This window comes from Carlito syrichta, unplaced genomic scaffold (assembly GCF_000164805.1).
Source record: "Carlito syrichta isolate Samal-C Ts95f unplaced genomic scaffold, Tarsius_syrichta-2.0.1 Scaffold306949, whole genome shotgun sequence".
Taxonomy (NCBI): Eukaryota; Metazoa; Chordata; class Mammalia; order Primates; family Tarsiidae; genus Carlito; species Carlito syrichta.
Window position 1 is genome coordinate 387,707 of NW_007251045.1, and position 13,929 is coordinate 401,635.

Genomic DNA, 13,929 nt, shown 5'->3' on the forward strand with positions numbered 1-13,929 from the left:
TTGTCTATTAAACTGAACTAGTATAAAATCTTTCTTTCAACTAAAACAGAACTGTCAACTACTAGCTCAGGACCCTTGGGGAAAAAATTCATTGTGCGGTGCCCTGTTGTGCTGTAGTCTGAATAGCAGAAACCAGGAAAGAAAAAAAAACTAACCATGTCATTCTTAGTTATCTATATTTCTGATTTAAACATGTCTACTTCTTAAAAGGAGAGATCTCAAAAACGAAGGGCAGAACCAAAAAACAAATCAACTTGCCCACACACAAACTAGTAAATTTGAGGGTGCAGATGCAAACCTGTAAGCTTGAGGGGTGGGGATGCAAAGGAGACTTATTTTTCAAGCATCTTTAATGATGTTTGAATATTTTTAAAGTATCCTTTGTAATTGCCTTTTTATAAAAAAAGAATTTGCACTTTTAATATGTAAAGATCTCCAGGATATACAGTTTTTTAAAAAGTAATGTGATCTTGTAAGATTCTTTCTATAAAATTTTTAAAGGAGCAGAGCTTTTGAAAACACAGGAGTTAGCCGGGCTCGGTGGCTCAGCCTGTAATCCCGCGCCTTGGGAAGCTGAGGTGAGTGGATTGCCTGAGCCCGTGGGTTAGAGACCCACCTGGGCAATTCGGCAAGACCTCATCTCTACAATAAATCAAAAATCAGCCGGGCGTGGTAGCGCGTGCCTGTAGTTCCAGCTACTCAGAAGACTGAGGTGGAAGGATTGCCGGAGCCCAGCAGGTCGAGGCTGCGGTGGCCGGGAGCGGCCACTGCACTCCAGACTGGGCGACAGAGTGAGACTCCAACTCAAAAAAAAAAAGAAAAGAAAACACAGGAGTTAGTTTTATGCCCATATGCTCCCTAAAACAACCTGACACTATCATGCTCCTATTCATCAGGTGTTTTAACTTTGGTTATAACAGTCTATCTGGTATTACACCACTTCTCCAGCCAAAAACAACCAGGAAAGATTAAATACCTCCAACAAAGAACCTTTCAGGATATGTGCAGTGCATGCCTGTAATCCCAGCCACTCCAGAGGCTGAGGTCAGGAGTTCAAGGCCAACCTGAGCAACACTGCGAGACCCCGTCTTTAAAAAAAAACTTGAAACAGTTTAAAATTTCTTCAATTCCTTCTTGATGTAAAGGGATCTGTCCCTATTACAAAGACATACCAGAAGTAAATGAAAATTATCTCAGGAGGAAAATATCATTTATTTATCGCCTCAACTTTTCATAAACAATATATCCAGCACCTACCAAACAAAAGTTAAACTGACATCAACCAGAAAAATACAGACAACAGAAAATAACCTATGTAGACAATCAAATTATCAAAGACTAAAATAACTGATATCTTTTTTTAAGTTTATTTAAAGATAAATTAGAGCAAGAAAGAGAAGGGAGAGAGAAGATTCACCCTCCCAAGGTGGGGGAGGGGGCCAAAGCCAGGAAGCATGGCGACAGCCATGGCTCAAAGAGCACATGGCCACACCAGAGTCTACCAAGGCAATGGCCAATAACTGATATCTTAACCAAAGTAATAAAACTTACCACCAAATCTGGACAAATCAGATTTTATGTGACTCCTGATGTGATTCCCTAAAAGTGGCATACTATCATCCATATTGTAATTTTTTTTTTCCGAGTCAGGGTCTCACTCTGTCACTCATGTTATAGTGCAATGGCATGCTCATGGTTTGCCTTAGCCTCAACCTCCTGGGCTTAGGCGATCCTTCTGCCTAAGACTTCCAAGTAGCTGGGAACAGAGGCACGTACCACCATGTCCAATTTTTTTATTTTGTAGAGATGAGGTCTCACTATGTTGCCTAGGTTGACCTTGAACTCCTGGGCATCTTCTGCCTCAGACTACTGAGTAGTTAGGATTATAGGGGTGTGCCACTGTGCAAACCTTGAAGCTGTTATTTAATGCCACTAACATAAAAGAAAAAAAATACACAGATAACTAAAGAGACATAAGAACTAAAACCAGTGCATTATCCTTGAAGGATCCTAGATTAGGGTAAATAAAATTTTAAAAAGCTAGAAATCTACAACTAGAACAATGAGGCAAATGTGGATATGGACTGTATATGAGATAATTCTGTGGCATCAATGTTAAACTTCTTGAGTGTTGACAATGGTTTTAGTTTAGTTTAGAAAATAATCTTGTTCTTACAAGATATATGTGGAAATATTTTGGAGGGAGAGTATCAAACAGTCAGCAATTTATTTCTAAAAGGTTAAAAACATCAACAGTTGGGGAAAACAACTCAATAGCTGATTAATATACTCAAAGAATTAGAAGACAAACTGGAAATTTCCATTAAGAAATAGAATCTATAAAAAGGAAATAAATAAATAAGACCATTATGATGTGCATACACACACACAAAGAAAAAACAAAAAAAGAAAAGAAAGAGAACCTGTAAAAAAGAATCAGGCTGGGCACAGTGGTTCACACCTGTAATCCCAGCATTTTGGGAGCCCAACACAGAAGGATTGCTTGAGCCCAGGAGTTCGAGACCAGCCTAGGCAACACAATGAGACCTTGTCTCTACAAAAAATCAAAAGTAACTGAGTGTGGTGACATACATCTATAGTCTCAGCCGCTCAGAAGGCTGAGGTAGGAGGACTGCCTGAGCCCAGCAGATCAAGGCCGTGATGAGCCATGAGCTGTGATTGTGCCACTGCACTCCAGGATGGATGACAAAGTGAGACTCTGACTCAGAAAAAAAAAAATCAAATGGAAATTCTAGAACCGAAAAACACAGTAATGAAATGAAATTAAAAACCAATTCGAAGGGTCAAACAGCAAATGAGACAACTAAAGAGAAAGCTACTATGCTAAATAACAGGTCAATGAAAAATCAGAAAGACGGAAGCCCAAGTTTAAAAAATGTAGAATGTAATGAATGAGAAAAATGCAAGTGACACACAGGTCACAGTGAAAAGGGTTAACATACCTATAAGTGAAACTCCAGAAGGAAAAAAGAAAATGGATCAGAAGACTACTCTAAAATAAAGGCTGACGGGGCTTTAAGGCTGAAGTGAGCTATGACTGCACCAACTGCCCTTCAGCCCAGGTGACAGGGCAAGACCTTGTCTCTCAAAAAGAAAAAGATGAGGAATTTCCAGAATGATGAAAGACATGACGTCACAGATTTAAGAGGCTCCGCCAACCCTAAGGACAGAAAGCCAGTCCAGGCGCACTGCTACAAACAAAATCAAGGCTGCGGGAACAACTAGACTGACAGCTGACTTCTCAGTAGAAGCAATGAGAACTACAAATCTTACCTTCAAACTACTGAAAGAAAACAGTTTACAATGGCTATTTTATACCCCACAAATATCCTTCCAAAATGCAACAAAATAAATACATTTTAAGATCCTCCAGACCCCCCACCCCCGCAAAAAGGGAGAATTTATTATCAACAGACCCACAAAGAAGGAAATACTAAAAAGTGTTCTTCAGGAAAAAATCCTGATGGAAGCATGGGAATTTAGCAAATAAAGAGCAACAGGAAGCCTGTAATTCCGGCTACTCGGAAGGCTGAGGCGGAAGGATCACCGGAGCCCAGCAGGTCGAGGCTGCGGTGGCCGGGAGCAGCCACTGCACTCCAGTCTGGGCGACCGAGTGAGACTCCAACTCAAAAAAAAAAAAAAAAAAAAGCAGAAAAGCTACATATGTGGGCAAATCCACGGAACATTTACATGAAGCAGTGGTATCTCATGGGATTTAAAATAGATGAAGAATAAAAATAGCCCAGAGGAATTCCACATCTAAGATGCAGAAAGACTGAAAGAACACTGTTTTCCACAAGTTAACAATACACAAAAGCAAATAAACTACAAAATAACTTTTCTTAAATGCATTAGAAAGTTGAAGTCCCAGGACAACCAAGCCGACTGGAAGCTAAGGACAGACATCATCAAAAAGACAGGAGGCAAACAATGGCTCCTCTGTGACAGAACAGAGGAAGAAACAGGGCACCAGACAACACACTGAGAAGTCCTGAGCTGCAATGTCTAACAAAGTGATCAAGGTTGCACATGGGTAAGTGTGAGCACACAAAACCCCTGGGACCCACAGATCCAAGGGGGCTCACAACCCCTGCTGAATCTCCTCCACTACTCAAGAGAAAGACTGAGATACTGCAGGAGACCATGCTTCAGGGGTGTAGTCCTGGAGGACAGGAGCAGCTTCAGCTGCCAAAAAGGTACAAGAAACTCTGACCCCTTTTCTCCTACTGAACAAAAGCCTTGGGCTAGCCGGGCTGGGTGGCTCAGACTGTAATCCCATGCTTTGGGAGGCTGAGGTGAGTGGATTGCCTGAGCCCACGGGTTCGAGACCCGCCTGGGCAACTTGGTGAGATCTCATCTCTACAATAAATCAAAAATTAGCTGGGTGTGGTAGCGCGCGCCTGTAGTTCCAGCTACTTTGAAGGCTGAGGCGGAAGAATTGCCGGAGCCCAGCAGGTTGAGGCTGCGGTGGCTGGGAGCGGCCACTGCACTTCAGTCTGGGCAACAGAGTGAGACTCCAACTCAAAAAACAAACAAAACAAAAAACAAAAAAAGCCTTGGGCTGTGAGGGAAGAGCAGTAAACCATGTCACCCCTCAAGGCACAGGATAAGACCAGCTGCTATTGCACTAAAAGAAAAAAAACTCTACCCTTAGGGAACAGGCATAAAACAGACATGAACCTGTAATATTACCAAAACCACCAGAGGCCTCCTATCACTCAGCAAAGGGCAAAAAACAAACAAACAAGAAGCCCTGTTTTGCACAACTCCTGCCAGGCACAAGGCAGAGCATGAATGCCACAGGAAAGGGGAGGATCACGAGAGTCAACGGAAATGCTGGAGACCAGGGTGGACCAAGGCAACAGAGGAAGTCACTGCCTCTCCTCCTCCAAGTAAGCAAATAAATAATACTAAACGCATCACATTCAAACTCCCGAAAGCAAGAGAAGGAGAAAACACGGCGTGCCAGCAGAGACAAAGAATACATTAAATACAGAGGAACAAAGGTAAAAAATTACAGAAGACTTTTTGTCAGAAATAAGGATGCAGAGACATGGAGAGAGATACATCTAAAATGGAAAAAAAGTAGGCAAGAATTCTATACCCAGTGCAGTCACATGTCTAAAATGAAGGCACTCAGTTTTAAAATGGTCAAAAGGGGGCTGGATGGGGCAAAAATAAATAAATAAAAATTTAAATATTAAAAAAAATAAAAACGGCCCAAGGACTTGAATGGACATTTCTCCAAAGATATGTGAATGGCCAACAAGCAGATGAAATGCCACTCAACGTGACTGGCCATCAGAAAGTGCGAATCAAAACCACAATGAGATATCACTTCATCCCCACCAGGATGACTAAAGTCAAAAAGATAGACAATAACAAGTGCTGGTGAAGATGTGGAAAAACAGTATGTCATTCCTTGAAAGGTTAATAATAAAGTTATCATGTAGCCCCAGGATTCCACAAACATTTGAACATGAATGTCTGTCATAGCGTTATTCACAACAGCCAAAAAAGGAGAAACAGTCCCAATGTCCACTGGCCGACGAATGGATAAGACGTGGCATATATCAAACACAGAAGACTGTCCGGCTATAAGTAGGAAAGAGGTAAAGACAGATGTTACAAGGATGAACCTTGAAAGGAAGCTACTACATCAAAGAAGCCAATCACCAAGTACTACAAACTGTGTGATTCCGTTCATATGAAATGTCTAGAACAGGCAAATCTCTAGAGACAGAAAGCAGATTGGATTGACGGTTGCCTACGAATGAAGCTGTAGGTGAGGGGGGAAGGGGCAGACTAAGGAGAACAGGTTTCTTTCTGGTGTGACGAAAATGTTCTAAGCTTCATCGTAGTGATGCACAAATCCATAAATATATTAAAAATCACTGAATGTGTACTTAAAGTAGACGAACTATAGCTGTGTGACTCATATTTCACTAAAATCCTTTTTAAAAAACAGGCAACACTAATTCCTGAAGCCATAAGTCAGAATAGTGGTTGTTAGGGAAGAGACATTCAGGAACCAACTGGAACACTGCCTCGATGTTTTAGTGGTTATGTAAATGTACACATAAGTTTTTTTAAAAACTCTGAATTATACACTTAGGTACTTTACTATATGTAAGAAAATTGTCTTTCAGCCAGGCATGGTGGCTCAAGCCTGTAGTCCCAGCACTTTGGGAGGCTGAGACAAGAGGATTGTCTGAGCCAGTGGGTTCAAGACCTGTCTGAGCAACATGGTGAGACCTGGTCTCTACAATAAACAACAACAACAAAAAAAATTAGCTGGGCATGGTAATACACGCCTGTAGTTCCAGCTACTTGGAAGGCTAAGGTGGAAGGATCGCCTGAGCCCAGCAGGTCGACGCTGTGGTGGCCGTGAGCGTGCCACTACACTCCAGCCTGGGCGATAGAGTGATATTCCAACTCAAAAAAGAAAAGAAAAGAAAAGAAAATTATCTTTCAATTAAAATTTTTTTTCTATAAGCAGAAAATTGGTGAAACTGCAGGTTATAACTTCTACATAGCCTAACCCTTCTACTGATGTTTACACTACACAAGTCCCACAATTCTTTCAGACAGGTTGATTTAAAATGTTAATATGAAATACATTGGTAACTGTGTAACTCATGCACACACAAAAAAGTTGGCAAACAGAACCACAATTACTCTGATTTTACAGAACAAATCAAATTTTAGATTGAATTATTCTGTAATTAAATAAATATACCATTTAGAAAAGATATCTCTAGCAGTAATAACTAAATCCTTTTACATTACAACCACGGTACCCTTGACTCTAAATAGCTCAACTGCAGGACTCTGTACTGTGATTAATTGGGCCTATGCTGATCTTTTCCAACACATTGTAATCTCCTTCAAAAGTAAAACACAACCTTAATTGTATCTGCATCTCCCAAAATGCATAGATAAATCTTTGGCCATAACAGATAAATATTGTTAAATATGAAGGAAAACAACAAGACACCATCATAGCATAAGTCTATATATAACATCTCTTTGTTCTCCCAAACATAAAGCCCATCCTTTTATTAGGTGGCCAGAAACTTACTGGACTGGGGCCACCTATCCTAACAAAATTCAAAATTCAAAATTTACAGATGTTAGGAACATCTCTCCTCACACTTGTAGAACTTCACTGTCCTTGCCAGGATAGTGCTTTAAGGTTCAGTATGGCTTTAAACATAAGTCTTTTGTTTTAGTTATGAAAAGAAGCTCAACATTTTCCTAGAAAAATCTAAAGACAAAAATTTCAGTCAAGGGTCCTCAAAATCCAAAAAGAAATAAAAAAGTCTCTTTTGGCATGAGCTTACTGTAAAATATTACCAGTACTTCTGAAACAGGAAAATAGAACAGTGTTTAGACCCAGGCAAACTAAACCAAAATCAAAATTGCATCTTTTAATACTCCTTACGCTATTATCTAGTTTTTTTTTTAAAACTCATCTAAAATATAGATAGCAGTGATATGAATTTCCTAGGACAATTCCATAGGAAACTGGTCATAGAGAAATTGCTGAATTACTTCTGTGCAAATGTTTCAAGTAGAAGCAAAAGAAAAGAGATAATCTTCTCATTTCAAGTACCCTCACCCACTGCCTCAAATGTGCCTCTCCTTTCAAATACTATTTGTTTTGTCGAATGAGAACTAAATATTAAGAGTGACCTCTAGAGAAACCTGGCAAACCTGACTATCAAAGCTACTAAGTAAATTGTCAATGAAAAACCACCCATAGCCGGGCTCGGTGGCTCAGCCTGTAATCCCGCACCTTTGGGAGGCTGAGGTAAGTGGATTGCCTGAGCCCACAGGTTCGAGACCCGCCTGGGCAACTTGGCGAGACCTCATCTCTACAATAAATCAAAATAAGCCGGGTGTGGTAGCACACGCCTGTAGTTCCAGCTATTTGGAAGGCTGAGGCAGAGGGATCGCCGGAGCCCAGCTGGTTGAGGCTGCGGTGGCCGGGAGCGGCCACTGCACTCCAATCTGGGCGACAGAGTGAGACTCCAACTCAAAAAAAAAAAAAAGAAAAGAAAAGAAAAACCACCCATGATGACACAGCCAATACTAAATGTTAAATTTCATAATTTATCACTTTATTCTGAATTCTCAGAGGGTTTAGGAATTGTTGAAATCCAAAAAGACCAGGTAGTCTTGTTTTGGTCACTGAGTCATAAAGACAAGGCAACCAAATTCTGACACCCTCAACTCTACAGTGCATTGCTCACTGTTCTTCCCCTCTGCTAAAATGCAGAGAGAAGGAAGAGAAGGAAGATAACCCAGGAAGGAAAGGGGATTCTTTACAAGGAGAGAATAAAGCACTTACACTTCATAGGACTTTCTAGCCAGATGCCAGGTGCTACCCACTGAAATCCAGGCTTGGACTAAGCGCCACATTCCTGGAAGGACCATCTCAACTGAAGCCTGGGGCTCAGAGTCAGCAGGAGGAAGCAGCAGCTCCCACCAGCAGCACATTTCAAAGAGGCTGCAACAGAGAACATTTTCCATTTAAGCATCTAATTCCAATCTTCCATTTCACAAAGCAGTAGCAGAACAGGCCTTTATATCAGTCTTTTCAAAAGACATTTCCATGACTATGTGATGAAATCAGGTGGGCCAAGGCCCAGCAACCCTTTCACTAACATGCTCTCTGCCTTCAGACTTCCCAGTAGACCCTGAAAGTACCAGCCCTTCTGTCTTAGTGGTACCCGCTGCTCCAAGAATCGCTCTCTAAAACTGCCAAATCAACTGAAACCATGAGCAGGCACTCAACAATCATGCACACACGCAGACAGGACCTGGGGGTTCATGAGCTGTCAAGAATTAGAAGCAAATAGGGCTGCTAGCTAAGTCTACAAAAAATGCCTCAAATTAAGCAAAATGACTTAAAATACTTCACTGGGCATCAAAAGCTTTCTGGCAAATAGAAAATGAGATTCTGGAAATATAAGCAATTCAATGAGACTTGAAGAAAACTATAAATCAATCAAACAACAATGCTTTAGGTATATGCTATACAACAATGTAGTACATACATAACTAGAAAAGACAGAATTTCCCAAATCAAGGAAAAAATCATTTTCATGAGACAGTTAAAGAAAGCACAAGTCTAATTTACTTGAAAAGGAAAAAGTCATTTTTTTAAGTCCTCAATTATCTTAAGTTCTTTATGAGAATTTTACAAAACTGAGACAAATTGCTAGATTCCCCTAGCAAATATGTCTAGCAAAATCAGAAAATTACTTTTTCTTTTTGTTTTTTTTGAGTTGGAAGTCTCACTCCGTCACCCAGGATGGAGTGCAGTGGTATGCTCACGGCCACCGCAGCATCAACCTGCTGGGCTCCAGTGATCCTTCCGCTTTAGCCTTAGTAGTCGGAACTAGAGGTGCGTGCTACCACGCCTGGCTAATTTTTTGATTTATTGTAGAGATGAGGTCTCGCCAAGTTTCTCAGGCTGTTCTCGAATCCATGGGCTCAGGTAATCCCCTCACCTCGGCCTTCCAAAGTGCCGGAATTACAAGTTTGAGCCACCACGCCCAGTCAAAAATATTTTTCAATATAACTTTTGCAAGATGACCTGAAACACAGAAACCATGATGAAATGAAGCTTAGCTAACATCTTTACCAGAGCAGTGATGAGTAAACAATTCCTCCAAAAACAGCTGAAAATAGACCAGAGCAGTGGTTCACACCTGTCATCCCAGCACTCTGGGAGGCGGAAGTGAGAGGACTGCCTAAGTCCAGAGGTTCGAGACCAGCCTGGGCAACTTAGCGAGATCTCGTCTCTATAACAAATCAAAAAATTACCCAGGCATGGTGGCATGTGCCTATGGTTCCAGTTACTTGGAAGGTTGAGGCAGACTGCCTGAGCCCAGCAAGCCAAGGCTCCAGTGGTCATGAGCATGCCACTACACTCCAGCCTGGGCAAGGGTGAGACCTACTCAAAAAAAAAAAAGCTGTAAAATAATCATAAGGGCTGGGTGCAGTGGCTCTTGCCTGGAATCCCAGCACTTTGGGAGGCAGAAACAAGAGAATTGCCTGAACCCAGAGGTTCGAGACCAGCCTGGGCAACTTGGCAAGACCTCGTCTCTACAATAAATCAAAAAAGTAGCCGGGCATTGTGTCACATGCCTATGGTTCCAGCTACTTGGAAGGCTGAGGTGAAGGATGCCTGAGCCCAGCAGGCTGAGGCTGCGGTGGCCGTGAGCGTGCCACTGCACTCCAGTCTGGGTGACAAAGTGAGAACTCAACTAAAAAAAAAAAAAAATCATTAAGGCCTCTCCCTAGCAACTCTCAGACCCACAAAATATCCTTGCTGTATACATAAACTTTCTGGAAGAAAAGTTTATTTACAGAGATAAATTCAGCCAACTTACATTTTCATAGCCATCTCCACAATAACTGAATATATAACCAAAAGGAAAAAATTAATTCCTTCATGGGAGGGAAGATATTCTTAGCTAAAAACTATCTATCTATCTATCTATCTATCTATCTATCTATCTATCTATCTATCTGAGTTTCACTCTGTCACCCAGACTGGAATGCAGTGGAAGAGAAGACTGATTTTTTAAACTTATAGAAATGCGAAGCCGGGCTCGGTGGCTCAGCCTGTAATCCCACGCCTTTGGGAGGCTGAGGAGAGTGAATTGCCTGAGCCCGCAGGTTCGAGACCCGCCTGGGGAGGCGAGACCTCATCTCTACAATAAATCAAAAAATTAGCTGGGCGTGGTAGCGCGCACCTGAAGTTCCGGCTACTCAGAAGGCTGGGGCGGAAGGAACGCCGGAGTCCAGCAGGTCGAGGCTGCGGTGGCCGGGAGCGGCCATTGCACTCCGGTCTGGGCGATGGAGTGAGACTCCAACTCAAAAAAAAAAAAGAAATGCGAAATGTCTAACTTAAAGTATTGTAGAAATGTATTAAAGTGCTCGAAAAACTCTGAACACTTATATAAAAATGTGTACTGTCAAGTTCAGTTCCAGATATATCCTCTTGCTTTGGGGATAACTGTTAAAATGGTATTACATTATGGTTGAGACAGAAAATACAACAAGGAAATAATGAATGCAGAGAAAAACAAAAGAACTGTGCCATGGGCTTGAGAGAAAAATAAGTAAAACCATAATGTAAACTCAACTAACAGAAAACTCACCAAAAGGAAAAATACTTGTTTCCTAATGTTTCACTTTGGAAACCTTACCAGAAGACAGAGATTAAGTCAGTATTTTTAAGAGGTTCTACAAGCCAAACAACCACAAAATTATCCCCTTTAGCGAAACTGTGCACTTCCAGTGAAGAGAAATAAGGCTTCTATCTGGGGCCTCACCTGCACAGCTATAAAACACTCTCTGCTAATACTTCAATACCAAGGTACAAGCTAGGGAAATACAGGCGGGTCTGAGTAATCTCAACTTCCTATGAATTAGATTTGTTTTTTAAGTCACAGAGCTTAAAATTATATAAAATCTGGAAAACAGTATGGCAATAATAAACACAGAATCATCATAGACTCAGCAATCCCACTTCCGGGTATACTATATATCCAAACACTTAAAAGCAGGGACACCTACAGATATGTGTACATCCATGTTCACAGGGAGATTATTCACAAAGGTGAAATAAAAGTCCACTGAAGGATGAATGGATAAATAAAATGGGCACATACATACAATGGAGTATTTATTAGTCAGCCTTAAAAAAAGGAAGGAAATGCTGACACATGCTACAACATGGATGGACACTGACATCATGCTGAGAAAAACCCATCACAAAAAAGGCTAAATACTGTATCACTCCACTTCCATGGGATACTAGAACAGTCAAATTCATAAAGACAGAATGTTAGTTGCCAGGAACGAAGATAAGGAGGAAATAGGACTTACTGTGTTTAATGGGGATAGTTTTGGTTTCAGAGATGAAAAAGTTCTGAAGATGGATAGTGGTAATGGTTGCAAAGTAATGTGAATCCTTAATGTCACTGAACTGCAGGTTTTTAAATGGTTAAGATGACAGGGCACATTGGCTGGTGCCTGTGGGGAGCTAAGGGGAGGAGGATCACTTGATCCCAGGAGGTAGAGAGGTAGAGGCTGCAGTGAGCTATCATCACCATCACTGCACTCCAGCCTGGGCAACAGAGGGAGACCCCATCTCAAAATAAAGAAAAAAAAAGGTTAAAAAGGTAAATTTTATGTTTTGAATATTTTACCACAATATTTAAAAATCTGTAAGATCTACTTTCCATTTCCCCCATAAACATCAATGCAATCACCATAAAAGAATGCGGAAGAAAGCCATGCACAGTGGCTTACACCTGTAATCCCAGCACTTGCGGGGCCAAGGCAGGAGAATGGTTTGAGCCCAGGAGTTCAAGACCAGCCTGTGCCACATAGGGAGACATCATCTCCACACACACACAAAAAAAATAAAAATAAAAAAAATTAGCAGGGCATAGTGGCACATGCCTGCAGCCCCAGCTCCTCAGAAGGCTAAGAAGGAAGGATCACCAGAGCCCAAGGGTTCAAGGTTGCAATCAGCCGTGATCATGCCACTGCACTCTAGCCTGGGTGACAGAGTAAGACCCACCACACCCCCCCAAAAAAAGAACATTTAATAAATATGTGAATGGCTTTGGAAAAACTATCAACTCTGGCCCAAGACCTAGCAAGACAAGAAATAAATCAATCCTAATAAAAAGGAATGCCACCAGATAACAGACTAACATGGCAACAGAAATACTGTCACAAATTCACATACATAGATTTCAATACTCCAAGACATGAAGTGTTCTCTATATGCACCATCCAATATTTGGAACGTGGGTAATGCAAATAAGGGAACTGATTTTAACTTTATTTTATTTTATTTTTTTTAGTCGGAGTCTCACTCTGTCTCCCAGGCTAGAGTTCAGTGTGGCACACTCATAGCCATCGCAGCCTCCACCTGCTAGGCTCAGGCAATCCTTCTGCCTTAGCCTTCCAAGTACTGGAACTGCAGGAGTGTACCACCACACCTGGCTAATTGTTTGATTTATTGTAGAGGCGTGATTTTGCCAAGTTGCTCAGGCTGGTCTGGAACCCATGATATCAGGCAATCCTCTCACCCCTGCCTCCCAAAGTGCTGGGATTATAGGCGTGAACCACCATGCCTGGCTAACTTTAATTTTAATTAATTTAAGTGTTAATAGTCACATCTGGCTGGTGGCTACCACACTGGATGATGCAGCTAAATTGGTAAACTTTGGGAAAAAGACTTTTGGTTCTTCTAATTTACTTAAATACTCCCAGTTTCTACCAGTGCAAGGCACACAGTATTCCTATATTCATTGAATTTATTGACCTACTGAATTTGTATAGGAACATTTTCTATTTTCTAGAAGGCTTTCCTGTCAAAATCATGTTATGACTAGAAGATGAGAGCATAAGCGCAAAAAAAGGTCTAAACTTTCAAGATAAATCAATTACTACAATTGCTAGAGAAAAATCAAAAACTCTAGGTTTCAGAACTAAGCTGAAGAATCAAAAAATTCCAAAGAGGAAAACTACTAGGAAAAAGTTTGAAGCTGATAGTCCATGACCATGACCTTTTTGACAGGCTATCTAAAAAAGAAAATTCCCAGGCCAGGTGCAGTGGCTCACACCTATAATCCCAGCACTTTGGGAGGCAGAGGTGTGAGGACTCCTTGAGTCCATGGGTTTGAGGCCAGCCTGGGCAACTTGGTGAGACCTCATCTCTACAATAAATCCAAAAATTAGCCAGGTATGGTGGCGCGTACCTGTAGATCCAGCTACTTGGAAGGCTGAGACGGAAGGATCGCCGGAGCCCAGCAGGTCAAGGCTGCGGTGGCCGTGACTATGCCACTGCACTCCAGCCTGGGTAACAGGGTG

At 41.5% G+C, this 13,929-nt stretch overlaps 1 protein-coding gene across 3 annotated transcripts in view; it reads right to left on the reverse strand.

Annotated features, from left to right (window-relative positions):
* TNPO3 (transportin 3) overlaps nucleotides 1–13,929 on the reverse strand; it is a 93,214-nt gene that overhangs the window by 69,560 nt on the left and 9,725 nt on the right. Inside the window, exon 2 of one of the 3 annotated variants that reach the window (XM_021715275.1) lies at nucleotides 8,375–8,533. The exons of the other annotated variants lie outside the window; for them this stretch is intronic. The gene's annotated coding sequence lies outside the window, so the exon portion shown is untranslated. The remainder of the gene's footprint in view (nucleotides 1–8,374; nucleotides 8,534–13,929) is intronic. 3 annotated transcript variants of the gene reach the window in all.